General features: G+C 45.0%; 1 long non-coding RNA gene across 1 annotated transcript; it reads left to right on the plus strand.

Annotated features, from left to right (window-relative positions):
- Positions 1-12,171: 12,171 nt before the first annotated feature.
- Positions 12,172-25,330, plus strand: LOC129385967 (uncharacterized). The gene is made up of 4 exons (XR_008613437.2): positions 12,172-12,572; positions 14,533-14,576; positions 23,899-24,039; positions 25,116-25,330. It is a non-coding gene; the product is annotated as an uncharacterized lncRNA (long non-coding RNA).
- Positions 25,331-25,375: the final 45 nt, after the last annotated feature.

Here is a 25,375-nt window from a genome sequence, read left to right on the forward strand (position 1 = left end):
CAGATGCGAAGCGGCATCAGCTTGCATTTTATACTGCTTGGTGAGGTGACGTAATCTGATGCCACGTGAGAGTGGTCCCAGGGACTCGTTGCAGTGAATGTCGGCGATCCGTTGGTGATGTAGCAATTGGGGGATAATAATGCTGTTGCCACAGGCCGGTTTAGTAGCTCAGTGCAGATTGCCGCTGGATAGCATTGACACCCAGAAGGCATTTTCCAGGGGAGAATGGGCGCGTTCTTGATCAAAAAGCAAAACGTGTTGCTGAGCATGTTGGCAGTCCGGCCTTTGGAATGCTCACAGAGGCGAAGTGGCGTCAGCTTGTCTTTTATACTGTTTGGTCAGGTGACGTAAGCTGATGCCACTTTAGAGTCGTCCCAGCGGGTCGTAGTAGGTAAAGTCGGCATTTGCACTCTGCGGCAGCAGCGGCGTGGCGCTAGTTCTGTGGCTACGTTCCTAACCGGGGAATTCTTTCTGTAAACGCAGGTCCCTACGTCTGCGCATCTCTGCCAGGCGTACAGTTTTTTTTTTTGCCTTCTGCAAGCTGAATTGCATCACTGCCACGTGCCTTGACTACCTTCGCGGTGCCTGCGGTTGAGCGGGACTATCTACTGGTGCGCCGTACGTACCTGCTGTGAAGTGCATCGCCTGTCCGCGGAGCAGCTGCCACTCGGGAACCAGTATATGAAGCCACGTCGACTGAAGACCGACTGCATTTGCACTCTGCGGCAGCAGCGGCGTGGCGCTAGTCCTGTGGCTACGTTCCTAACCGGGGAATTCTGTCTGTAAACGCAGGTCAGTATACACCACAACTTGAGCCTCCTCCGCTGCCGCGAGTGTTCTTGTTGCATGTGTACAAATTTTCTGCAATGGCCGATACTGCTCAGTGTGCTTCATGTAGCCTAACCTTTCCCGACGATGCACCGTCCATTTTATGCGTCAGTTGTGGTTGCAGGTATCACTTAGGAAGTTGTTCGGGGGAGGACGAAATAACCATGACTCGAAAAAGGAAAAAAAAGTGGAACTGTGAAGCCTGCAAACCTAAAGCAACGATTGATCCTGACAGCTCAGCAGATGCACGCTCTATCACTGATGTGTTCAATGAGCTAGCTGCCATAAATCAAAAGCTGCTAGAAGTAAACGTAATAAAGAAAAACGCAGAGTTGTTACTGAATCTGAAGGCCACTGTGGATGGCATCGAGTCCTTGGTGACACTTGTTTCCGAGAAGTATGATACGCTACTGGATAAGATGACAGCTCAGGAAAACAAAATTGGCACGTTAGAGAAAAGAGTTGCCGTCATTGAAGCGTCAGGGGACTGTGAAGAAACGAAAAAACTCAGAAATGACCGTAATCAACTTGAGCAGTATGGACGACGACACAATATGGAAATACACGGCATAAGGTTCACCGAGAATGAGGACTTTCTCAGCAAGGTTAACATCCTTGCTAGTGAACTCGGTCTGTAGTCTGTAACTACAAGGGAACTCGATGCTGTTCATAGACTTCCGGCGAAACAAGGAAAGACACAGCCAATACTACTGAGGTTTCAGTCTCGAACTACTAAGGAAGAATGGCTCAAAAAGAGAGCTGTCTTGAGGGAGAAGAAATCAACTGTGGGTTTGCGTGAGAACCTTACAGCTACGAACAAGCGACTATTTTGGCTAATGAAAGCAAAGGCAACTGAAAAGGATTACATGTTTACATGGATAAAGGAAGGAAAGCTGTTCGTCAGGAAACGTCATGGGGAACGCGCAATTAGAATTCAATCAGAAGATGACTTGTCCAGGATAGAATAGAAGCTGACAATGTCAGTAACACTGATATAAAATGGCAGAACTACTTAGCCAAAGAGACAACCAATACTATAGTCAAGCAACGTTCCGAGTAGATGTGGGCAACTATGTTCATAACAAGCAATGCTTCTCAGTTTTTCACATGAATGCTAGAAGCCTCAGGAACAAATTTGACGAAGTTAACATGCTTCTTGACTCTCTGCACTATAGTTTCAATGTCTTGGCTGTTACAGAAACCTGGTACAGTTCTAATGATTTTATTCCCGAACTTGAAGGTTACAGCTGTGTCTATTTCGCGATGTAAACGACGAGGTGGTGGCGTTGCAATCTATTTTCGCAATGACGTATTGTACAACGAGTTAACAGAGTACAGTATGGTTAACGATGATTGCGATTCACTTGTGGTTGAGTGCGATGGCCTGCTTCTTGCTGTCCTGTACCGTCCGCCTGCAGGTAGTGTGAATATTTTTTTGCAAGTTGTTGAAAGGATCCTGGAGCACAGCTTATTGTTGAAAGTGCCCGTGTTACTCACTGTTGACTTTAATATTGACCTCCTTAATGAGAACTCTATTAAATATGATCTACTAGATGTTATTCACTCTTATGGCTGTCGGAATTTAATCGAAGCACCAACAAGAATTAATGTCGAAACAAGTACACTGTTAGACTTGTGTATAACGAATCATTTAAGTGACGAAATGGTCTCAGGCATAATATCTAGCGGCATCAGTGACCACTTACCACTCTTTTGCATTATACCACGCTCTAACTATCGTAGTGTTTCGCAGAATGGGAAAGAAGCGAGAGCAAGTAGAAAAATAAGTGACAATAACATTACGAAGTTCCAGGAGCTTGTAACTAACACCGATTGGAGTGTAATAGAGAGAGAAAAAAATGTTGACCAGGCTTACAGTAAGTATATAGCACTCTTTAAAGAAATTTACGACACTTGTTTCCCACTAGAAATGCGCAAAACGCACCGAAAAATTAGAAAGCCTTGGGTCTCCTACGAACTATATAAAGAAATTGAACGCCGCAAAAAGCTATTTGAAACATTCATTAAATCGAAAGATCCACACGTCCTGAAAACCTACAAGCAGCTTCGAAATAAAACAAACTCTAAAATGAAGAAGGCTAAACGCGAGTACTATCAGAACAAGTTCACCGCAGCTGCAAACAATCCTTCACTGCTTTGGAGAACATTTCGAGAATTATTGACGGGCAACAAAACGAACTGTCCTCAGTCAATAGTTATCGACGGGATAACATTATCAGGGGAATGCCTAGCCAACAAGTTTAACTCGCATTTCCAGGTTTCTGCTGCGCAGTGTAGCGATGCTCCTGTGGGCCGATGTGAAGCATACAAAAGATGTTCTGATATGCCCACTATATTCCTGTACCCAACAAGCCCAGCAGAGATAGCAGACGTCATATCTACACTAAAGAATAACTGCGCATGCGGAGCGGACGAAATAAGTACAAAGCCTATAAAGAGTGTAGCGCAAGTAATATGTCACCCGCTTTCGCATATCTGCAACCTCGTCTTATCGACTGGTGAATTTCCCGTGCTCATGAAAATTGCGAGAGTAGTGGCACTGCATAAGGGGGGTGCGTTAGATAACCTCAATAATTTCAGACCCATCTCAGTTCTTCCTATCTTTTCTAAAATCCCTGAACGCATTTTAAATAAAAGAATAGTTGGGCACTTGAGAAAACACAAAGCAATAGTACCAGCACAATTCGGGTTTCAGAAACAAAAGTCTACTGAGCAAGCGCTTTTGCATGCGAAAGACCACTTAATTAAGAACTTTGAAAAACAGACTTACACTATTGGAGTGTTTTTGGATTTCCGAAAGGCTTTTGACTCTATTAATCACGATATTTTGCTTCGAAAGTTACCCTGGTATGGCATAAGAGGTGTAGCATATACTTTAATTAAGAACTATCTCAGCTCCCGTAAACAGTTTGTTAGCCTAAAAGATTCTAAGTCCCAACTTCTTGATTTAAACTGCGGTGTTCCTCAGGGCTCAATCCTAGGCCCAACTTTGTTTCTTCTCTATATCAATGATATTGTTAACATCCCAAACACACCGTGCATAACTTTGTATGCAGATGACACCAGCGTTTTCTTCTCTGATCATAACATTCAAGAAGCATTTAACGTAGCCAATAGATGGATGGGGGACCTCAACTGTTGGCTAAATTCAAATAGAATACAACTGAACTGCGAAAAAACAAAGTACGTCATATTTAGACCAAAAGGAAAGCAGCTGATGGGTCACTACGAGTTAAATTTTGGGGGGCGCATTATAGAAAATACGAAGTGCGTAAAATTTTTAGGCGTATGGTTTAACGGAAACCTGTATTGGTCCATTCATGTGGAGACCCTCAGAGCCGACATTCGTAGAGCGACGGGAATGGTTAACATGTTAAAGCATCTTATTCCAATGAATTTAAAGAAACAGCTATATTACACACTAATGAGAGAGAGAGAGAAAAAAACTTTATTGCTGCTATCAAGGGGTTTAGCGGTGAGCCGTCTTGCGCTTGCTGCCTGGCTCTTCAGCACGGGTGTGCCCCTATTCCAGGGCTCCACTGAGCCTGGCCACTTCGCACGCGTGCTGCACCATTGCCCTTTGGGCGGTGAGCTCGCTGCTGGTGAGCAGGCCCTCCCTTTGCTCCGCACTCGGGTTTTTATGTTTATGGAATGTGTAGTTGTGCTTACATTCCCATGTTATGTGGTAAAGAGTTGGTATTTCTCCGCACCATGGGCAGGAGTTTCTGTATTGTGTCGGGTACATTTTACTTAGTATGTGTAGATTATAGAAAGTTCCGGTTTGTAGCCTTCTCCAGTCGGCTGCTTCCTGTTGTGTAAGTAGTGTGTGTGGCGGAGGATATTTGATTCTCTGCCCTCTATAGTAGTTTAATATTTCCGCACACGTCGGCTCCACCGTTGTAGGGTTCTCGAGAGGCTCTATCTGTCCAGCTCGGTATGTCATCTCGCGAACTAGACTGTCTGCTCTCACGTTCCCTTCTATCCCGGTATGGGCCGGTATCCAGAAAATTTTGTGTTTAACTTTATTTCCGAGGGTTCCTGCTCCGAGGAGGATTCGCAGGGCCTCTTTACAGACTCTCCCCTGCATGTAATGCCTGCATGCAGCTTTGGAGTCTGTTAATATGGTTAGTGATCTGTTACTTCGGTAGCCTTCGGTAGCTGCAAGCGCTATGGCGACCTCTTCCCCCTCCGCTACCGTGCAATTCCTTATGGTTGCGCAGCTGATTGTCTCTCCCATGTAGTCTACTACAGCCGTAGCTACTCTGTGTGTTCTAGTGTGCTTGTCCCACGGGTATAGCCCTGCATCCGTGTACACCGTGTTTTCCTGTGTTGCCAGGTGGCCTTTCACGTAATCTGCCCTTGCCTGCCTTCTGGCTGCGTGTAGGTTCGCATCCATGTTGCGTGGAATTGGACTTATTCTGAGGGTTTGTCTGACGTTGTCTGGGATGTCTGCCTCTCTATCTATTGCCCCTTTCGTATCGTATCCTAGTCTCTTTAGGAGCATTCTTCCTGTAGCCGACTGCCAAAGTCTCGCTATTTGTGTGTTTAGTTGAGCTTCTGCCAGCTCGCTGAACGTGTTGTGTATTCCTAGCTGCAGTAGCTTGTCGTTTGAAGTATTCCTCGGTAGGTGTAGTGCCGTTTTGTACGCCTTCCTTAGTATGGTTTCTGCTTGTTCTCTTTCTAGCTTGTTCATCAAGTGGTAAGGTAGCGAGTATGTGACTCTGCTGACCACTAAACTTTTAACCAACTTGATCGTGTCTGCCTCTTTCATGCCATGTCTTCTATTTGAAACTCTCGTAATCATCCTGCTTACTTGATCTGTCGATTTTTGGAGTAAGCTAATTGTGTGACTGCATTTTCCGCTGCTTTGCAGCCACATTCCTAGAATTCTTATCATGTTCTTTTCCGCTATAAGCTGGCCCTCTAAGTTTATTTCGATTTCGGCCTTGGTGGGGTTCTTTCCAATTCTGAGTATTTCCGATTTCTCTGTGGAGCAAGCCAGGCCTCTTGCCTTAACATTGTTTTCTACGCGGTTTGCTGCCTCTTGCAGTTTCTCTTGCTTTTGTCTTAGCGTTCCTTGGTTGGCCCATATTGTGATATCGTCCGCATACATTGCATGTCGTATGCCCTCGATTTCGCCTAGTTCCCTGGCCAGGCCAAGCATCGCAATGTTAAACAGTATGGGTGAAATGACTGAGCCCTGTGGGGTACCTTTGCTTGGGGTGACAAAGGTATCGCTTCTTATATCCCCTAGTCCTATTGTGGCCGTTCTTTTTGCTAGGAAGGCTCTCACGTAGTCATGAGTCCTCTTCCCAGAATTTATGTTTTGAAGCCCTTCCATTATTGCCGCGTGGCTGACATTATCGAAGGCTCCCTTGATGTCTAGTGCCATTATGATGTTTTCTCCTGTCTTGGGTGCTTTGCTTAGGACCTCTTCCTTAATCTGTAGGAGGACATCCTGTGTTGATAGCTTTGCTCCGAAGCCAAACATACTGTGCGGATACAGTTCCTTGCCTTCCATGAGTTGCTGTATTCTCTTTGTGATTATTCTTTCGTATAACTTTCCCAAGCACGAGGTGAGGGAGATTGGTCTTAGGTTTTCTATCTGTAGTTTCTTTCCTGGCTTCGGGATCATTACGACCTCGGCGTGTTTCCATTCCTCCGGGATCGTTCCCTCGTTCCACAATTTGTTTAAGTAGATTGTTAATTGATCTATCGCCTCGTCGCTTAGGTTGCGAATGAGGGAGTTGTTAATTTTGTCTGCTCCCGCTGCTGTGTTTTTGGTTAGGGACCCCAGAGCTGCGTTCACTTCTTCTCGTGTGATTGGCCTGTCCATATCTGCCTTTTCTTCCCCCTGGTATTCCCCTTTATATTCTTCGGGTCTTTCCTGTCCGTAGCATTTGTTTTTCAAGGCCTCCATTAGCTGCTCTTCGGTACCATCGTACTGGTGAATCAGCCTCTGGATTGCCTTGTTGCTCTCTGCCTTTGTTTTCCCTGGGTCCATTAATGCTTTCAGAATGCGCCACGTTTTGGCCGTGTTGAGCGTACCTTGTAGCGAACTGCTAAACTGTTGCCAGATTTGCCTGACCAGTTGCGTTGCATATTCCTCTGCTTTTGCTGTGATTTCTGCTATTTTCTTTTTGAGTTTCTTGTTAAGCTTTTGTCTTTTCCATCTTTTAGTGAGCCCACGTCTCGCTTCCCATAGCCCAAGCAGACGTTTGACCACCTCCGGTACTTGCTCCGTCCTATCTATTTCATGCGTATATGTTTCCTGTATTTGTTTGAGCTGCCGACACCATTCCTTGATGGATGTGATCTCTCCCTTTAGTTGTTGACTTCCTTGTCTGAACGCGTCCCAATCTGTTAAATGGGCCAATCCTATCTTTCTCTTGACTGTTCCTGCTTCTATTGACGTTCTTATGATGTAGTGATCGCTGCCTAGGTTTTCTAGCGTGTTCTCCCATTCGACCTGGCTTGCTCCTTTCACAAAGGTTAGATCTGGGCAGGTATCTGGGCTTACGCTATTCCCTAGTCGCGTAGGTTGGTTTTCGTCTGTGAGTAGCTCACATCTTATCGTTTCCGCCGCGTCACTTATCTTTTGTCCTTTTCGTTCTGCCTTCTGGTAGCCCCAGTTCGGACTTTTGGCATTAAAGTCCCCTGCTATGATGAGTGTGTTCGATCTGGCTAGTTTGTCTGCCTCGGCAAACAGCTTCTCGAAATCTCCATCTTTTTGTCTAGGGGGGCTGTGTAGGTTTATTACGAACGTGCTTCTCCCTTTATATTTCTTTTTGGGTATGATTTCTGTGATCACGTGTTCGATTTTTGTCCCCTCAATCTCCTTGTGTGCTATGGTTACTATCTTATTGCTAATGAGGGTTGCGGTCCTTCCGCTCTCTTGGCACGTGTATCCCCTTAGCGTGGGTGTTATGTTGGTTTCCTGTAGCATGATTATGTCTGGTTGTGCTCCTTTAGTGTTAATAAACTGCTCTAAGAGGCCCTGCTTCCTCCGATACCCTCTACAGTTCCATTGCCATACGTTTAATTGGTTTTGTCCTGCCATGTTGTGTTGTTATTGTTTGCACTTTGGCTTTCAGGTCCGAAACGCCTCTCATTGTAGAGTCTATCTCTGGCGTCGTTAGTGGTTCTTTGGGTATTTTGGTTTTTAACGTAGGTGCGGAAGCTCTGTTCCTGCAACGCTTGCTTTTGCTGCATTTCGTGCATCTGCTTCTGTACTGTTATCATGAAACCTTTGATCTCGTCTCTGAAGTTTTGCTCTTCTGTCTGTTGCGTGTCCCCAACTGATGGAGCCGACGTGTTTGTCACGTTCCTCCCCTGTCTCTGCCACTGCAACTCTTTGATGAGCTCGTCTAGTTTTCTTTTAAGTTGCCTAGTCTCTTCGCGACATTGCTCTAACTCCTTTCTTAATGCCTTGTTTTCCTCCTCTAGTTTCTTTTCATTGTTTGTCTGTGTAGTGTTGGTATCCGAGTGCGGAAAAAGTGATTTGGGAGGGCCTGCTCTCCAGCTCACCTTAACGCCACCGTTCGTCTGCTGTTGTTTTGGTCCGGGCCCGTTCTGCTTCCCCAGTGGCGGGTAGGACTCGTCCCGGCGTCCGTCCTGGCTCGTGCTTCTTCCTCGGCTCCGGCTCCTTGACTTGCTTCTGCTTTGGTCCCGGGAGTCGTCTTCTTCTCCGAACCACCTTGGTCTTTTTCCTCGGCTACGGCTCCTGCTCCGGCTCCGCCATTGCTGGCCCTTTTGGGCGGATCTGCCGCGCAGCTCCTCCGCTGTCTTTAGCCGTTGTTTGCAGTCCCTTGTGCCCGTCTTGTGGTCGCCCCCGCAGACTAGGCATTTGGGTGTGCATTGATGCTCTGTAATTGGGTCTTGCTCTCCGCATTGCTTGCAGGCCTTGATGTTCGGGTTTGGGCAAACGTCCGATCGGTGTCCTTGCTGGCAACATTTGTAGCATATCGGTCTGCTCGGCCTGTAGGGGTAGCACCACATTTCTCCCCCGTAGTATAAAACTTGCTTGGGGAGAATGGGGCCTTCGAAAGTAATGAGAGCCGTGCTCGATCGGCCTAGTATTCTGGCTGCCAGTATCTTCACTCCCTGCGTTCGGGTTCGTAGGTTCGCCTTGAGCTCTTCCGGCGAGGTCCCCGCGTCCACCCCGTGGATGACCCCCCGCAACGTGCCCTCCGGCGCCGCCACGTGTGCGTTGATGGCGTAGCTGCTGTTCCCGAACGTTAGCTGCGTGATGCGCCGTATACGTTGGGCCGCCTCTTCGTTGTCGGTGCTTACTATTATGATGTTGGAGCCATTGCGCAGCCTGATGATCAAGTCTTCCGCCTTGCAACCGGATCCGGTGGCCGCGACCACCGCTCGCGCAACCTGGTGTGTCTGCAAGCTCTTGACTGCGAGTCCCCTCGGCCTGAGCACTATCTTTAAATCGTCCTTGGGGAGCGGAGGCAGTCTCCTCCGCGGCACCCCCTCTCCTCCTCCTCGCTTCGGCGCAGCTGGAGCGCCGTCTGTGTTCTTTGCGTCGCCTAGGGAATTTCTGTTCCCTAGCGCCGTTCCCGCCAAAACTTGGCTGCTCGATCCTTTGCCGTCTCGCTGGCGCCTCTTCTGTCTCCTGGACATGGCGATCTCCCATTCCGGGTCCGCGTCGTTATTGCTATCTGCCTGTGGTCTTCCTGTCATTGGGGTGCTGCCTCTGGGGGCTTTGGTGCCTGCCGCGGGCCCGCTTCGATCTTGCACGAGGACGGGCTCGGTGGCGTCGTGAAAATCTTCCTCCATGGTTTCCTGGGCTCGTCTGCACTATTCTCTTCTGGTCTGGGGAACTACTACCAAAACTAACCTTATGTCACTATATAGGCTGCAAAAAAGAGCCGTAAGGGCAGTTTGTAACCTACCTGTTCTTGCACACACTAAACCGTTTTTTGATAAGCTTGGCATACTCCATATAGACCACCTATTTTTGCATAAGCTATCGCTCGAGGCGTTCCGTCTCCGTCAGGCTGATCACATACAGTTTAATCAGACCTTCGCCACCAAAGAAACTCCGTATAACTTCAGACATGACCCAATCTCTATACCGCTTACTCGCACGAACTACGGGAAACAGGCATTACACTTTCAAATATCAACCTTACTAAACAATAATCCCACAATTCTGGAACAATTACAAACCACGAGATCAAGCTTGAGGTTCAAGAAATCTGTTAAAACGTATTTTCTTCGCTGCTTCATTGTATAACTTCCTTATGTACTGCAATGTTACTGTTTTGTTTTCCTTTTTAACATGTTCTGATCGAGATTCGAATTGTTAATCGTTTTTTATATGTTATCATATTTCGAAAATTGTAACACTTGTTGTGCTGTTGTTTGCTTCAGAGTGTCAACATGCTTTGGGTGCTGCAGCCTTTGTCAGGCAAGAATATTGCCTTTTGCTGCAGCCCCTGAGACAGCTGTATGTCTCAAACAACAAATAAATGAAATGAAATAAAATGAAAATGAAATTTGTTGGTGATGTTGCAGTTGGTCGAAAAGGATGATGTTGCCACAGGCTGGTTTAGCTGCTCGATGCAGATTGCCGCTTGATAGCAGCCAAATGCAAAAGACGTTTTCCAGACAAGAACAGCCGAGACCTTGATCTAAAAGCAGTGCGCGTTTCTATACATGTCACCAGTGCTGCCGCTGCGATGCTCGTAGATTCGAAGCGGCATCAGCTTGTATTTTATGTAGTTATGTGAGGTGACCCAATATGACGCCACTTCAGAGTGGTCCCAGGGGGCAATAGCGGTCCAAGTCGGCGATTCGTTGGTGATGTAGCAGCTGGTGGAAATTATGATGTTGCTACAGGCCGGTTCAGCTGCTCGGTGCAGAGTACCGCTGGATAGTAGCCACCCGCAGGAGATGTTTCCCAGATGAGAACAGCTGCGACCTTGAAGAAAAGAGAATGAGGATTGATCCGCAGGTTGCCAGTCCTGCCGCTGCCATGCTCACAGATGCGAAGCGGCATCAGTTGGTCTTTTACAGTGCGGTGAGGCGACGTAAGGTGATGCCGCTTTAGAATGGTCCCAGGGGGTCGTAACAGCGAAAGTGGGCGATCCGTTGGTGATGTAGCAGTTGGTGGAAAATGATGATGTTGCCACAGGCAGGTTTTGTTGCTCGGTACAGATATCCGCTGGATAGCAGCCAAATCCAAGAGATGTTTTCCAGACGAGAACAGCTGCGACTATGGTCAAAAAGCAATATGGGATCCTCAGGATAATCCTAGTCCTGTCGCTCACGGATACGAAGGTGCATCAGCTTGTCTTTTATAGGGTGCGGTGAGGTGACGAAAGGTGACGCCACTTTAGAGTCGTCCCACGGAGGTTTAGTGGTTAAAGTCGGCGATCCGTTATTGATTTTGCAGTTGGTGGAAAATGACAATGTTTCCGCAGGCCGGTATATCTGGCCTATGCAGATTGCTGCATGATAGCAGCCACACGCAAAATATGTTTTGCTGACGAAAACAGCCGCGACCTTGATAAAACAACAGTACGGGTTGCTCTACATGCTACCAGTCCTGCCGCTGCATGTACCCAGATGCGAAGCGGTTTCAGGTTATCCAGTATAGAGTGCGGTGAGGTAACGTAAATTGACGCCACTTTAGAGTGTTCCAAGAGACCCATAGCGGTTAAAGTCGGCGATCCGTTAGTCATGTAGCAGTTGGTCGAACGTGATGTTGTTGCCACAGGCCTGTTTAGTAGCTTGGTGCAGATTGCCGCCGGATAGCAGTCACACCCAGAAGGCCTTTTCCAAGGGAAGAATAGCCGCGTCCTTGACCAAAAAGGAAAACGCGTTGCTGAGCATGTTGCCAGTCCTGCCTTTGTAATGCTCGCAGAGGCGAAGTGGCATCAGCTTATCTTTTATACGGTTTGATGAGGTGACGTAAGCTGATGCCACTTTAGAGTTGCCCCAGCGGGTCGTAGTAGCTAAAGTCGGCGATTTGTTGGTGATGTAGCAGTTGGTGGAAAAGGATGATGTTGCCACAGGCCGGTTTAGCTGCTCGATGCAGATTGCCGCTTGATAGCAGCCACATGCAAAAAACGTTTTCCAGACGAGAACGGCCGCGACCTTGATCTAAAAGCAATACGCGTTGCTATACATGTTACCAATGCTGCCGCTGCCATGCTCGCACATTCGAAGCGGCATCAGCTTGTCTTTTATGCACTTATGTGAGGTGACCAAAAATGACGCCACTTAAGAGTGGTCCCAGGGGGCGATAGCGGTCCAAACCGGCGATTCGTTGGTGATGTAGCAGTTGGTGGGAATTATGCCGTTGCTACAGGTCGGTTTAGCTGCTCGGTGCAGATTGCAGCTGGATAGTAGCCACCCGCAGGAGACGTTTTCCAGACGAGAACAGCTGCGACCTTGAAGAAAAAGCAATGAGGATTGATCCGCAGGTGCGCAGTCCTGCCGGTGCCATGCTCACAGATGCGAAGCGGCACCGGCTTGTATTTTATACTGTTTGGTGAGGTGACGTAAGCTGATGCCACGTTAGAGTGGTCCCAGGGAGTCGTTGCAGTGAATGTCGGCGATCCGTTGGTGATGTAGCAATGGACCATTTCTGAAAGTTGAGCGCGCCCCCTACGCGACCGCCGCAAATCAGGCTGGGAATTGTGAGCGATCTTGGCGGGCAGGATCCGGCGCCGGAGCGGTACGACATGGACGTCGCGCAACAGCAGGTAAAAAAAAAAAACTTTTTTTTGAGTGCTAGTAATACTTTTGTTGCATGTTTGCGCCGCGCAAGTGATCTTTACATTGCCGTCCAACTTTCTTGTGATTATGCAGCCGACGCTACGAGCGCGAAGCGAGTATTTTCGCCCGTGAAGCGCGCACATGTGCCAGTGTCTCGCGCTCGGAGCTTGCGTTGCATAGCAACACCTTTGTCAGCGTTTTATAGCTATGCTACTGAAGGCACGAGCGCGATCCTACGGCTAGCAGGCGTGTTTTGCTGGTGAGGACGCGCTAACAGTGCATTTATTTACTAGTCGCCCGTCGGAAACCTCCGAAGTTTGTGCGGCTGTTCCGGCGGCAGGCGTAGTACGTAGCGTACAGTACATTCATGTTTGTTGCAACAGTGCGACACCCTCTTGTGAGAATGTATGCGCTGCATTTCAGCAAAATACCTCGTTATCGAGCACTGCCCATTCAGTCTTTTGGTTACGGCGTGCTATTTAATCTACGGACAAGTCTGAAAAAAGTATATCGTCGAAAGGAACGGACAGCGCATACGTTCAATAATGTACATCTTGCAAGAAATAAGTAAGCAATGACAATTTCGATAGCGTGACTTTCATAGCGCATGCCTGAGTGCTTCCACGTGATCTATGTCTGCTTGACGCTGATGGTTTAGAAACAGTCTGGTTGTGAGAATAACCATTGTTGCTAGTAGCGCTGTGTGTTGTCTTTGTTATGTGCCTCCTAGTGTCCGAGTTATGTTTTGCTCTGTACCACTATTCCTGTAAAACGTGCACTGGACTGTCAGTTTCATATATGCAAGTACATTTGATACAGCAGGTAAAGAAAAGAAAAGATATCAGACCACGCGCTTCCTTGTTGCTTCATTTGTTGATATCTCGGCATCAAATTCTTCGAATGACTCGATGTCCTCGAATGGTTTTTGGACCACATACTTTACGGGCCCAACTTTCAAAGGGGCACTGCATAGCTGTTGTGCAATGGCATCACGTTGGCGCCCTTGGTGCTCAACTGTCATTAAAATTGTTTGCAAGGTCTTGAAAGCGAGGTGTTCAAAACCTACTAAGATTGAGGTAACAATAACAATGTAATAAAAAATCTGCAGCTTACTTACATATTCGAAAAGAAATGTATGTAATCATTGTATTCTGCTAGCATTAGGCTATGGAGCTAGAACTTCGGTAACTAAGAAAACTAAAAAAAAGCCAATCATGCAATGAGCAATGAACCAAAAAAAATATATGCACATGCAGGAGGTAGGCAAATGACATTCTAGTTTAGAATAAGGGGAAGTGAAACTGGAAAGGTTGTCTCATGCATGTAATGGGTAGACCAGATGAATGGTGATATATAAAAGGAAGAGCAGGCAGTGAGGGCAGCAGAGAATTATGCAGACAGAGTGATGAGATCAAGAAATCCGCAGGCATAGGTTAGGTTTGGCAGATGAAGCATACAGTCAATTTGAGATGCAAGGTAGAGGCCATCCACCTGTAGTAGACGAGGCAAGCTGACAATGAAAACTCGGACGATGCACACTCGTAGTTTCTTGTCTATTTCACATCGACAGCAAAAATACATGCGCATAAAATTCTTAAATTTTAGAGTGGTTGCTTGGGCTAGTTGGTAATTCATGATGAAAAATAATGTACAGCGCGAAGCACAAGGACTGCAAGAGATGACATAGCGCTGGCTAGGACTGCGAGAGACGACATACGCAGCGCTGTGTATATCGTCTCTCGCAGTCCTTGTCCTTCACGCAGTACGTTATTTTTTATCGTAAATTTTGTCCAGGGTGTCACACTCAACTGTGGTTTTGGATGCTAACCATTATTTTAAAAAAGCCCAAGGAATTCGGGCATGCATTATGCACAGGCAGAATACGTAGCACCAGAAAACATCTCAAATTTGAACACCAGTTTAACAGAATGTAGTTTTGTTTACCAGATGGCGCATTCACGGTTGAAACCGGCCTGCTTGTGGGCCTTGAGGTAGGTGCTGCAAGTTATTTAGCCATTGGGAGTGCATTTCCCGCACAAATTTCTTTGCCAACGAAATGTCCATCAATTGCAAAAGAAGGTTTTCTAGTTCACAAGTTTGCAGTTGCATAACGTGCTAATGTCGAGGTTGCATTATGAATGTAATCAAATTTTGCAAGCTCATTCAGCAGTATTGCCTATTTAAATTGCAACGGATTCTACTCTCTATTGTACCAGAAAACAATACACATAGTCATGCCCTTTTTTATGACAGAGCATGGCTGAACTTAGCATTCAAATTATCGCCTAATATCAACTAAAAGTAATATGCACTTACTAGACAGTACATCAGCAGTGGGAAATGAAGCCCTGCTTATCCCATATGATCCTGCAAGTTATGCCAAGAGAAGTAACAGCAGTGCAATCAATATACTTAGTCTTACCTGATTGTCAGATGTCATTTCTTGGCTGAGAGGCAGCCGTAAGAGGTGAGCGGGCATGGGTGCTAGTTTTCTGGCGTCTCTCCGACCCTATTCGCAAAGACAAGTCTCGATGCAACAAAGGGAATAAATTGGCATGCCATGGTACTAGAACATGATGTACTCAATCTACCTAAATGCTCATGCTCAAATGGCTGGCTCCAACAGTGGTAATGGCCTTCAGAAAACAGCACAAATATAGTATTGGAGCTGATTTTTATAGCCATGCATACCTTACCTGAGCTTGCTGTCGCCGTTTGACTAACACACGGACACAAGCCTGGCAAGTCACTCTGAGCGTTGTCTGCAATGTCACCAAAATAGAAGCAATAAACTGCAGTTTTGAATAAGATTATTACACTGACAAAATGTGTGCGTTTTAGAGCAGTCTTCAAATTCAAATCTACCTCCTCCACAGGGCGATGAGATGCAACTCAAACTGCTGCTTTCTGCAATGTAGCATGAATTTAGTGTTGGACTCATAATGAGCAATTTCGCAAACTCAATATAAATGGCTCAGTCAGCTGCACCCAACTGTTTGTAGCAAAGGAAAGCTGCCATTAAATGTGAGAACGTGTGCTGAATGTAGGTAGGTTGTATTCGTTTACTCAAAGTGTCGAAATATGTACACAGACAGTGAGCATACGGTAGCATAAGTAGCAACCTTCAGGTGACCACTCAGACCACACTGAAGCCATGCAGCCATCATATTAAATTTTTGTGCAGCTGGTCCCTTGTGTAAGGAGGCTTGTGGATTTTTGAGTAAATGAAAATGCTGAGATATCCAACAAAGATTTAAAGATTTGCCTCGTTGGCAGCTGCATGACACATAACTTGTTTTGCTTTGTGTTGATTTTTGATTTTTTCAGTTAAATCAGCAACACAATATGTATTAGTCGATGATGGACAAAGATTTAAAAAATAATTGTACAGAATACACAAGGTTAAACTGTTCAGCCACTTCAAGATAAACTAGAGGTCTTACCATCATATTCAGGACGCCGTGGAAAGCTCCGTCGCAGTGGCTCCCTTCAGAACACTCAGGACTACCACACATTCTTTCTGCACAAGAACCCAAGGCATGACTTCAGCTGTGCCCAATTGCTTGTAATTCTTAATTTAATTTTATTTAATTTACAATTCCTAATTGTAATTGCTTCTAATTTATAACTAAATGCCAGAACATGCAGTAAATGTTTGTAGGTTGTATTAATTTACGCAAAGTGTCAAAATATGTAAACAACGTGAAGAAGCGGGGTTAACTGAGGGGCCCCGATAATAATGAGAAGCCCACAAACAAAGACACGAAGGAAAACATGGGGAAAAGTACTTGTATTTACTAACGGAATTAAAAAAATGATTAATTAACGGAAATGAAGGTGGATGAAAAAAAAAACAACTTGCCACAGGTGGGGAACGATCCCAGGTCTTCGGATAATGCGTGCGACGCTCTAACCAATGAAGCTACCGCAGTGCCGTTTCCTTATCCACTTTCTTGGGTAACCTTGGGAGTGTAGCCAGCGCCGCCACTCACAAACCTTGTCGGCGCATGCGGAACATCCTTTCTGCTTCAGGCGTCACCAGTACGTGATCTTTTTAGGTAAAGGCAACTGGTCAATAAACCCCCGCATGCTACCTGAAGTCATCAATCTTGCCATATTCGAGACCCTCAAGTGGTCAATAAACCCATGCATGCTACCTGAAAGCATCGATGTTGCCGGATTCCAGACCCTCGTCGAGGGTCTGGAATCCGGCTACATTGATGCTTTCAGGTGGCATGGAATGTCTCGAATCTGGCAACATTGATGCCTTCAGGTAGCACGCGTGGGTTTATTGACCAGTTGCCTTCACCAAAAAAAAAAAAATCACGTACTCGTGACGCCTGCGGCAGAAAGGATGTTCCAATCAGTCGCAAGGTTTGCGAGTGGTAGCACTTGCTAACACTCCCAAGGTTACTTGTAGTAGTAAAACAAATACTCAAGAAAGTGGATGGGGAAACGGCACCGCGCTAGCTCAATTGGCTAGAGCATCGCATGCGTAATGCGAAGACTTGGGATCATTCGGCACCTGCGGCAGGTTGTTTTTTCATCCACCTTCATTGCCAATAATTTATCCTTTCTTTAATTCAATTAGTACATACAAGTAATTTCCGCTACGTTGTCCTTGGAGTCTTTGTTTGTTGGCTTCTCAAAATATGTAAACAGGCACCTTACAGACACGTTCTCATTTATGTTGTACCAAGATAATTTTTCTAACTATAACGAACGTGACACAACGTGAGATGCTTTACAGAAGTCAAGAAATGTACAGTCAACAGAATGTCCTATATCCCGTGCGCTCGTTAAGTGATGAATGAATTCTATAATTAGTAAAGGCAAGGCGCAGAAGAACAGGACTCAAGAAGAACACACACGACAGGACCTGCGCCAGTCCTGTCGTGTGTGTTCTTCTTGAGTCCTGTTCTGCGCCTTGCCTTTACTAATTCAAGCATGAACCAACTACCCCAAGCAAGAGTTTTACTTGAATTCTGTAAGCTGGGTGCCACACGAGTAACCGCTGCGAAAACCATGCTGATGGGTATTTAACAATTAGCATGCACTAAGATGACTCATATTGGTATAAAGCTTGTGCTCTAAAACTGTCACGCTGGTCAAAGACACTGGTCAATATTCTGAAACAATCTTTAAAGTCCAGGTTTAAGTATGGGCACAACGTTTGCAAGTTTTCATTCATCAGGTAAAGATCAGTCCTGTAATGACTTGGTGAAGAAAATCTGCAGCTACTTTGAAAAAAAAAGCACAAGAAGAGAGCAGGATCGTGGGTAAACCGTCTGGTGTAGTAGCACTCTTTTCGTTAAAGCATTTTAAGAATGACACGATTCCTCGCTCTTCAAATAGAACATCTGCCAGGGGTTCGGTAAGTCAGGTTGATAGTCGGCCGGGCAAATGTTGCTTTTAGCAGTAGAAAATACCAAGCTTAAAAACGCCTTCAGGCAGTTCACTTTCTCCAGATTATAGAGAACAATAATTCCGTCACGATCAAGTGGTGGGAAGGACAGCCCACCCTTTCTATTTTTTAAAATATAGACTGCCAAAATCCTTTAGGGTGATCCTGAATGTGCAGGTCAAAGGACTGGAAGTAGGCAAATTTGACTTTTTTAACCAAACTGTTCATATCTTTTGTAATCTTTCTGAACTGATTCTAGCTTTCTTGCAATTATTTTCTTTTGAGGCATGCGTATAGATGTCTCTCTTCAACGCATCTGCACACCTCTTTTGTAAACCATGGCTTGCTTTTGCTGCGACGTTTCGTCATCACCCATGACGTCACATATCGTTCACGCAGATAGAAAAGTTTATCTTTCAGTGTGCTGAAACACAAGCTAACCCAACGCAAGCTAATGGTCTTACCATTATATGCAGAGTGCTGTGGAAAGTTCCACGAGTGCAGTGGCTCCTTTGCAGACCGCTTTGCAGTACCATGCGTTCTTTCTGCACAAGAACATAAGATACAACTTGGAAAGAATTCTGCTCGTTGCAATCACAACAGCAGTACTTGTTAATAGTATAAAGATATTTTGTAATGCTAATGTTTCAGGTTTAATATATAGACCCGTTAGGTGCACAGACAGCTACATAAACGTTAGTGGGCTTGATGTCCCTGCAGCCAGTGATGTTAAAATTTGCTACATGCTGTGATACAAGCTCTCGGTGATGACAGTTGTGAATGCAGATGTTACACAATAACAAATACGAACATGCAGAAAACGAGCAAATGACATGCCACAACTCTTTCAAGCAACAAGTAAAACCGAAATGTTGTTCACTTGCCTGCACATAACATAATTGCACCTGCATAGCAAAACAAGTGAAGTAAAAATTACCAGATTTAGTTGCAGTTACCAAAAATTGTGGCAATGCAATCAGGAGCTTCTTTTGAGTTAAGCAACGAGATGTTCAAACTGCATTATGAAATTGGCAACTTCATTTATGCACCATAAATACATGCAACAAACCATACCATTATATGCCGAGTGCTGTGAAACAGTCAAAATACTTGACGGTTCCATCGCTGCAGATCTTTCTGTAATACCATGTGTTGCTCCTGCATGAGAACACGACAAAATTCCATGAGCACTCTAGGTGTAACAGATTATTAGAGAAAGGGAGGGGGGACACGTGCCTAGTGTGCCACCCCCTGGCTATACCTCCACTGCCAATATAGAGCACCGCTGATGACTGTCATGCATAGCAGACTGGTAGACAGTATTTCACAAATCTAGTAACCCTCCAATATGGAGACCATGGCATCTTTGTCACCTCTTTACAGATAGCTGAAAAAAGTGCATACGTTTCTGCATAGACTGGTGGCTGCGGGAGTGGAATCTCGTCTTCATCGCTGTAATGCCTTCTTTTCTTTTTCCTTTTTCCTCTGCCACGTTCACTTGTACTTGCGATGTCTGAGTTGTCTTCAGCTTTCTGAGGCCCCGTACAGCATCATCGTAATTGGCTGAAATTGGCAATATTATTCTGCAATGGCTTTAAAAATACAGGACATCACTGGAACTTCAAACGTATTCAAACTGCATATGTATTCAAAAAGCTTACTTGCCACAAGCAGCAGTTACCTTTTTGTTCATTTTCATGTCCATTTACTGCATTGTTTGTACACTTCAAATAACTATAATTTCACCTATGCCCTCTCTTGCTTAATTGATTTTTACATGAGTAGGAAATTAAGGCAAAAATGAAAGACAAGTATACGGCATAAGTATTAATAAATGGGCAGCATTAATTTGCAAATTTTATTTGCACGCAAGAATTAAAATACAAGCACCGTTTAACACAAGATCACTGCAATTAAAGCCTCATCTAACTAAGGAGTTCATTGTGGTCCCACATTGTCAATAATCTGCTTTGACCTATAAAAGCATTTCACCCCAACTTCTCCGTATTGGTACCAATGGAATACGGGAAATATTGCCGGTATTCCTTGCTCTGTAAGCAACATAGTCTAGTGCTGTATGGAACTAGCATGCTAAACTATTATTGCAATGATCAACTTGGCCTACTTTGCTGGTGCAAAGACGTCAGAAATAACATTTTCTATGTGAATAAAGATGCTCCTATTCTTTTTATAAGAAAATTCAGCAACAGAAACGTTTAGTCTGCTATGGTTAAACGCAGTACAACCACATGCCCCAACCAGTCTGGGCACTCACTTGTGCAGTTGTACACATAGAGGTCCCTACAACCTAAAACTATTCCACTATGTTTTTATTCCAAATTGGTCATTAGCCCTCTCTGATAGGTCAGAATGGTTCGGGTTCAGCCCATACGGGTGGGCGCCACGCCAATATGGCCAAATCCCGAACCATTTTGACCTATCACAGAGGGCTAATGGTCAATTTGGAATAAAAACAGATTGGAATAGTTTTCAGTTATAGCTACCATAGTTTGTTTCAAGACTTTTTATTAAAATTATCTGAACAAGTATGTACAAGACGCTTAAAAAACAGCACGTTCTCCCTGAAGACATAGTGGCAGACATTTAATTTGCAAGCTCAACATTCAGCTTGCACTCGCTTGATCTGAAGCTTTGGTATAACCTATAGGTTCTATCATGAACAAGTGGGGCTTCAGAATAGAATGCAACATAGTGCAAGCTGCATGCAGAATTAGTTAATTTACATGTTAATTAAGCACACAAGCAAAGTCTACATGTTCGAATAGCACACAATCATTGCAATACGGCTGCAGCCTGCCTATATAAAATGGACAAAATAATAAATATTACCAAATGCCTCAACCACTTCACAAGGCGACTCCTCCAGTCATTTCCAGACAGGACCCCAGCTTTTAACAAGCCTTTTCTGTATTTTGTCTGTGGTGGCCACATGCAGCTGTTGCCACCAACCCAGTTTTTATGTATAATGGCAACAGCACTATCATCTTCTGGAAACTTCTTTACTATGCGGAGGCCACCTTGCAAAAAAAAGAAAGAAAGCTAGTTTATTTCCAAAAGCAGTCACACTAATGAGGACAAATGAAATTGCAACATCTGTACAGCAACGTGACAACTATCGCGGAACAACAGCATGCAAAAGTGGTAAAATAATATTTTCTCTCTTGAACAACACTGTCAGACATTTCTGAACTATACTCCAAACTGGCCAGGACCGCGAGCCAGAAAGTTGAGATACAATGCAAATCCCAAGCATTCTTGATTGACAAAGTTTCGTATACAAGTCTCTGCTTTGGAGGAACTCTCTTCCTATCACAAAGGGTGTTCATGACTTGTCATGCACAAAGTTCTCCAGAATAATATTTGTTCCATTATTTAGTGTGCAGCAGCTGTTGTTCTTACCTGCTGCCAGTGCAACATTGCCAGGTAATGTGGCCTTTTTAAACTGTGTGCCTTGGAACAGCAGAATCAATGGACCGCAGTTATGCTCTACAGAAAATAGACCCTCTGATGGTACCAAATTTCTTTTTGGAACATTTCTTTGCTATGACAATCTTTTGCAGAGCTGCTCAAGGGGATGTTCAGGTTTTCGTATCATTCTCTTGATGTTTGACATCCAGCTTTAAAATGGAAACGCACTCCAAGCATCCAGGGAACCTAAGTGTAACACATCAGATGCAATGTGGCTAAAGCCATGCACATTGTGCGACACTTGCTCTTGTCCATAAATGTTGATGAAGTTTCGAAGAACAATGTTTAACAAGTCACCTGCATAACTAACTTCACTTGCAGTTGAATTAGTTGAGGCTGCTAGTATTGTAATGGCCGCATGCAGTGTAAGAAAATTCTCATACATGTGGGAAGGGATTGTAGAAGACAACACTAAAGGCCCTCCGTATAGTAAGAAGAAGCGAAGTTCAGTTGCCTTCCAGCGATCTAGCTCCACAAGACTTCGCGGCTTCCTATTAAAATCAGAAGGAATGAACTCTGCAAGTTTAATGTTCCTCTCGGAGATTTCACTTCGAACTTTAGACCCAAGTCTCACTTCTTTCGGCCCGCGAACCCACAGAACAAGGAGTTTTTGCATGACACCTAAGCAGACAAGATGTATGTACTGCAAAGGCACATCCTTTATCATATCTATTGGGAGTTCCTCCAAAATTCTGCGGCCTGTGCGGTGTTGTTCCTGACTCTGGTTGCGAAAACTGTTATCATTACGGAGGGTGTTAGCAAAAGTCGGGAAACAAACTCTTCCTTTTCAATACATTCCTTTGACGGTGCATTTTGTGCAGCTGAAATATTTTGTGTGGCTCCTGATATAAAGGACAAAGGCTTTAGCAGGTGCATCACAAATTATACTCTGCAGCTTCACAGAAACTGACGCATCATGAACAGAAAGGCCTTCCACCAGCAGTTCTTTGGTTTCCTCAACAAAGCACTGAAAGAACTCATTTGCATCTTGTGGTTTGGTTTTGCCGAAAAAAAAACGGACAAAAAATGGTTCTCCATCTTCAAAATTTCGGATGCGACCGAGGATGATCCAGAATTGGTCTATCGAACTCTTGGATAGTGGCAGACCATCAATGTTAAAGCTAAGACTAAGCTCGGCCGGCAAGTGCTCACGGCCAAGAAGTGTTTCCCGCAGTCCTGCCTCTAGGCCAAAATGGTGAAATTTCCTTCCTCCTAGCTTTTTGATGTTAAGGACCCTTTTTAGAGTTTGCAGAAGAGCTCTAGGAGACGATAGTTGTGACGAAAGGTAACTCTGGCTTTGCAGAAATGCCAATAGTGACGTGACCGCGGCCTGAGGGCAGCGCGATTTAAAGCCGAAGCAAGCAATATCAGCCGTACTGTCAACACATTGCTGTCGCCACTATCACATTCAGAGTCCTGCGTGCTTTGTGCATCACTGCTTTGGAGTTGGCGTTGTTCGTGTTGCAACAAAATGGTCGAAGGCCATTATCTGATGTCGCCATCAGATAAAGCACCACTGACTAGGTCACCCACTAACTCAGTGTCCACTACGCCATGCTGACACACCACTTGCACATCGTCATGAACAAAACGTGCTAGCTCTCTACTCAACTCGGGAGATTGCGCTATCTCCTTATCATCGAAATTCATTTCACGCTGATTCTCCACGCGACCAGTCATCCGCGCCGGACACGAAAGACAGCGCCTGTGTGGGCTCCGTTGCATGTGAGGCGCTGCACGCCGGCGCTGCGAAGTCATTGTGAACGTCCCTTAGGAAATGAACACACGCATCAACGCGCCGTTTTCGCTTCCGGCGAAACTGTCGTTCACTGCTTTCCTCCATCACGAGCACAACAAACAACACCACAGTTTTCAGAAGGCTGAACAGCACTCACCGGCATTCACATCTGGCTCCAGGTCATTTTCTGCTGTCATGACATCAACATCAGCGACCGCTTCGCAATGCGCCATCTTTTTGATTGAGCGCCCTGCCAGAATGGGAGGCTCTGGCTTAGCTTGACTTCATCCCAGGGTTGCCAGCGGCAAACAGAAAAAAAAAACGCAGGGGCGGCTATTTTGAACAAAATTTTATTCTTTACAACGCCTATTACTTTCTTTTTGCCGAGCAGTCCATAAGGGAGACGGCTAAGGAAAACAGCTCATTTACCAAAATTGCATTCACGACTTGCTTATGGCGGTGTTCTTTCAGTTTAGGCAAAACGTCATAATTGGGTTATCATCGTAACTTCATAGCCTTTTATACATAGCCAAATTATTTTTAATTGTAGTTCGTAATAAATCAACACTTAAACAGCATTTATTTCACAACTAGCAGCTTTACAAGTGATTAACAGATTTGTTATCCTGAACACGTCCTTTTGAGGACAACTCTAGGATAATCCTGCAACTGATATCCTCAGGACATCTTCAGAACGGCGCAGAACGGACGACGACGCCTGTACCTTTTCATGACGTCCTCACGACATCCTCAGAACGACACAGAACGGACGAGGACGTTTGTATCTTTTGAGGACATACTCAGGATGTCGCGTGTTGTCTGGGTAAGCTTATCGACGGGTTAAATAACTCGCCATCTCCCGGCTTCGACGGTATTAACACCAAATTTTTGAAAAACACTAGTGCCTACTGTTCTATTGTATTAACAAAAATGTTCCAAGAATCTTTGGAGACGGGCACGCTACGCAAACAATGAAAGATAGGGAAGGTGATTCCAATCTTCAAATCCGGCAGTAAAAACTTCCCTTGTAATTATCGCCCAATTTCTCTCACAAGTAACTGTTGCAGAATACTGCAACATGCAATCTACAGTACCTTGGTAAACTTTCTGGAATCAAACTCATTTTATAGCGCGGCTGAACACGGCTTTCGCAAAGCACATTGATGTCAAACGCAACTTTACTCACGCATTCGCATTTCGCGTGCGATGCTCTACCAATTGAACTACCGCGGCGCTGTTTCCCCATCCACTTTCTTGGGTATTTATGTGTACGCGAAATGCGAAGGTTGTGGGTTCGGTTCCCACCTGCGGCAAGTTGTTTTTTCATCCACTTTAATTTCCAATAATTTATCGTTTCTTCATTCCATTTATTAAGTAATTTCCCCTATGTTGTCCTTGGTGTCAGTGTTTGTTGGCTTCTCATGATAAGACTAATAAAAATCGGGCCCCTCGGTTAAAACCCCCTTTCTTCTCGTTTATTACATAACGAGGGCCTCGAGTACGGCAATATTGATGCTTTCAGGTAGCATAAGTGATTTTATTGACCAGTTGCCTTCACCCAAAAAGATCACATTCGCGTGACGTCTGCGGCAAAAAGGACATTCCACGTCCGCCGCCAAGGTCTGTGAGTGGTGGCGCTGGCTAACGCTCCCAGGGTTCTACTAGTACCCAAGAAAGTGGATCGGGAAACAGCGTGGCGGTAGCTCAATTGGTACAGCATCTCACGCGAAATGCGAATGTTGTGGGTTCGGTTTCCGCCTGCGGCAAGTTGTTTTTTCATCCACTTTAATTTCCATTAGTTTATCGTTTCTTCACTCCATTTATTAAGCACAAGTAATTTCCCCTATGTTGTCCTTGGTGTCAGTGTTTGTCGGCTTCTCATGATACTTCTATTTACAGGTGACAAATGTGAGCTCAAGCAAAATTAGGAACAAGGTACACTGTCTGCAGATTCATCAGCCGGTGGAACTGCCTAAGCCAGCTCCCTGAATCATGAAGTGACCAATGTGTGATATTATATTCACAAAGCAAATCTCTACAAGGTGCCTTAGGGACATTTTGCTTATGTAGCTGTGTTATTGATTTGATTTATTAAAAACTGTTTGAAACCTTTGGCCACTTGAGCACTTCATTTGTGTGATTAATCATTCTTTATGTTA

The sequence above is a fragment of the Dermacentor andersoni genome, chromosome 7 (genome assembly GCF_023375885.2).
Source record: "Dermacentor andersoni chromosome 7, qqDerAnde1_hic_scaffold, whole genome shotgun sequence".
Classification (NCBI taxonomy): Eukaryota; Metazoa; Arthropoda; class Arachnida; order Ixodida; family Ixodidae; genus Dermacentor; species Dermacentor andersoni.